Genomic DNA, 4,033 nt, shown 5'->3' with positions numbered 1-4,033 from the left:
GATCCCAATCCTTAATGCAAACCAAGGCTTCAATCAACATTGAGTGACTGGTCTTTTAAAATAGAGATCATCAAATAGCGATGAAGTTATTAAACCAAACCAATCATTGAGTGACTTTTGATAAATTATCAATTTACTTTGGTATGCAAGTAGAAAGTTACTTTGATATAGAGTCACAAAGAGAGTGAAGAAAGTTGAAGAAAAAAGAGGATAATTAAGAGGATGAGGAGAGATTGTGAACAGAAAAATAGATAAAGATAGAAAGAAGAGTGATATAGAATAGAAAAACACAAGTATCTATAAGAACAAAACCGGCATTATATAGAAACAACACTTTTTAAAAAAAAATAATAATAAAAACGTGATGGCAATGTGTTTCTTTCCTTGTGTATATTGTTTTTTGAGGAATCATTTTATCATGTGATTGATTATAAAAAGGGTCAAGAATGTGAAAACTGAAATATTAAACTGCTAAAATAGGAATTTGCTCTTTCTATTAAGGAATTATGTGTTTACCTTAATTAAAAAGTTAAAAATTTAAATAACAAATATGGGCATTGGGTCTAGTGGTATGATTCTTGCTTTGGGTGTGAGAGGTCCCGAGTTCGATTCTCAGAATGCCCCAATTTGTAGCAACTAAAATTTTCGGGCGGTTTTGGGCAAATCGGGCAACTCGGGCTTCGGGTAAAATTTGGGTTTTCGGGCTTATTTTCGGGTCGGGCAATTCGGGCATGGTCGGAAAATTCAAAAAAATTCCGGCGGACGGCGGTATAGGGCGGTTAGACGGCGGCGGGCAAGAGAGTTAGTGTTAAATTCGGGCTGCCCGAGCCCGAACCCGAACCCGAAAATCTACCTTGGGCGGGCAGGAGATGGGCTTGGGCATGGTCGGAAAATTCAAAAAAATTCCGGCGGACGGCGGTATAGGGCGGTTAGACGGCGGCGGGCAAGAGAGTTAGTGTCAAATTCGGGCTGCCCGAGCCCGAACCCGAACCCGAAAATCTACCTTGGGCTGGCGGGAGATGGGCTTGCCCGCCAGAGCCCGAAAAAATTCGGGCTTCGGGCAGCCCACCGACCCGAACTTCCAACACTGCCCATAACAAAAGTCAATCCAACTTTAAAAACATCGTCGCATCGTTTTGGGTTTTCCGGTTTTCCCCTAAAGACCAATTTACTTTTAGCGAGCAGTCACTGATAAAGCATCTCTCTGAGTGTCCTGTTGCGGTTTATGCTATGCTTGAATAGTTATGGACGATTGCCAAATTTGCGGTTGCTGTGTTTTTATATAGGAATGGCTACAAGATTTTTAAATAAACGGTTCTTCGGATTCCCTTTCAAATGAAAATTTGTTTTATTGTCACGTCATTCCTCTTTAATATCTTCCCGTCTACGTGTTGGTCCTATGACTTCCCGTTTATTATTATTATTATTATTATTATTATTATTATTATTTTAAAAAGGTCCTTTGAGTTCACTTCTAAGTGCTTGATGTTAAAAAGATAATACTGAGATGGTCCAATTCCAAGAACATATGCTGACTGCTGTGATATGCTTAAGTAAAAAAGAATATTTTATATGATGCGATATTCTTATTTCACTAACAATATATATTTTTTATTTATAATTATTGTTTTATTAAATGCAAGTCTTGTGCTTAAAATATGATAATTATTTTTTATACTATTATTATTTTTTTGTTAAAAAAAAAAACGATTCTTATAGAGATATACACATAATTTATGAGAATTGTTGCTCATAGGGTCCTTTCCTTTTGAGAGCTATAAAATAGGTGTCGGTTTCTTTTTATATGCCAATCCGCAACAAATGTTTCAATTATTGGTATTTAAGTTATGATTTTTTTTTAGATAATTTATCGAAAGTCTTTCTTAGGAAAGTTACAAGTAATTTATGTTTCAAAAATTATTTTATTTAGTTTTTCATTATTAGCCTCTCTATATGAGTGTTTAAAAATAACATATTATTATGTCTCTCTTTATAGAGTTTTATTACTAAAAATGAATTTTGTTATTATTGTGTTATACATGTGGTTCTTGGTAATATCTCCTGTTATTCATTCTCTTTTGTTTTCATTATCTCAGCGACCTATATACTGAGTACAGATATAAAAAAATATAAAAAAATAATGAAAGGGCTTTTACCCTTCCTTCATTTTATTTGTTCGTTCTTTCCGAGTTGAAATTCATCATTTTACATGATATTCTCAACCATGCTATCTTCTTTTAAGATAAGTTCCATTTTATTTTCTCTACATTTTTTTTTTGTATTATCATGTACTATATACTTTGTTTTCTATACAAATTAGCTATTGGTGATCACCACGCACTTGTTGGTGCGTAATTCTTTTCCACGGTTGCTGCTATCTTATGTTTTTTTCTTGTTCTGGATGGTTTGGTTAATTATGATTTTGCTCGTTTAAAGGCAAATCATAATTTACCTTTAATGTTTCTTGGATAGAAAAAGGACATTAATTGTTAGATCTTGTAAAGCCCAAAATTTATTTGGGGTTAATTTGAAATTTTTAAAGACTTAAGTGTGAAAATTTTAGAAATCTGGGCCAGAATTCGAATTTAAGAGAAATATGGGGGTCAAAATGAAAATTTTGACAGTCAGCATGCCCAACCTGTCATTTAGTGCCACTTGGGCGTGTTCCTCATCCTCACAAATCAGAAAACCCTCACTTTCCCTCTCTCTCTTCATTCTCTTTGTCTCTCTCTCTCTCTCTCTCTTTCTCCACGTACGGCCGACCAACCTCCGGTGAGATTCCGGCGTCCGTTTTTGACACCTCTCAGCTCGTTGGAAAGATCTCGTCGAGTTGAGTCCGGATTGGTGTCTTCCAGCCGCCAACTCCGCCGGACGACGCCACACTCGCCGGCCAAAGTTTCGAAAAACACCCAAACTTCCGATCGGGATATCTTCGCCGTCCGGTGTCCGATTGAGGTGATTCCGGTCCCAATAGACTCAGAGCGAAGAGACGAAGAACACCGTACTAGCAGCACGGCTTGATTCTGACCGGAGCGCCGCCGCCCGTGGTGGTCGGATTTCTCGCCGCCGCCGCCCTCGTACCTCCCTCCTCCGGCTGCCGTGAATGACACCGCCCAGCTCATTAGCTTCAGAGGGAGCCAACGAGTCGTTCTAGGCCACCAGCCGTGGTCACCGCCGTTGGCTTGCCGGAAAATGAACCGCCGCCGCCGTGAGAAAAATGGGAGGATGGTTCCGGTGATCTAGCCGTTGGATCATCGTGATCTTGGTGGCAAAATTCTCAGAATCTCACGGGTAATGAAAGCCCTCAATCAATTTTGAAGATCCGTGGCTGAAAAACAAAGATTCAAGACTTGAAATTCTACCGGAATTGAGGATCTCGATCCGAGTTGTTAGAGGCCGAATTTGGTAAAATTGACATCGCCATTGGATTCAGAACTATTGATTTAAAGGGGGTAAGACCCAAGTCCACCGCGGGATTCAGCACCGGGAAGCTCCGCCGCCGGATTCCGGCGAAGCTTCGTTTCTCAGCTTCTCGACTTCCGATTGACGATCCGTTTTGAGGTAGGGGTCCTATTACTTAACTTTTGTGGAATTTTATTTAATTTATTTTATTTTGTTAAATTTGAGAAGATTGAAATTGTATACCAAACTTATTTATTACTGTTATACGACGTGACTTAAAACAGAACCATTAGGGGGCCCGTCCTGTAATGTACAGCGTGTCCAAGAGATTTTGACATAATTTTGGAACCTGACACAAAAGCATGGTTAGGAGAATGTAAACCGGACACGATAGTGAGATAGTGTGCTAATAGTAGGTGTGGCCGTTCACCATCCCTGGGTGTTAACCCGAAAAGGTAAAAGAGGGGAGAGGTGATGACGCTCTCCGGGGTTGAGAATCCCCAAGGTTACTGTACAGTGGTTGCGTCTTGGTGAGGGCTCGGAATGAGAGTTCACCCTTGCCCGTGGTTCGAGAACTGATCTGGTAGGGACGTCGAGATAGAGCTCCTTGCTATCAGTGCCTCTGAATCAC

This window comes from Morus notabilis, unplaced genomic scaffold (genome assembly GCF_000414095.1).
Source record: "Morus notabilis unplaced genomic scaffold, ASM41409v2 Scaffold799, whole genome shotgun sequence".
NCBI classification, from domain to species: domain Eukaryota; kingdom Viridiplantae; phylum Streptophyta; class Magnoliopsida; order Rosales; family Moraceae; genus Morus; species Morus notabilis.
The sequence above is the reverse complement of the archived record's forward strand: the minus strand, read 5'-3'. Positions refer to the sequence as shown.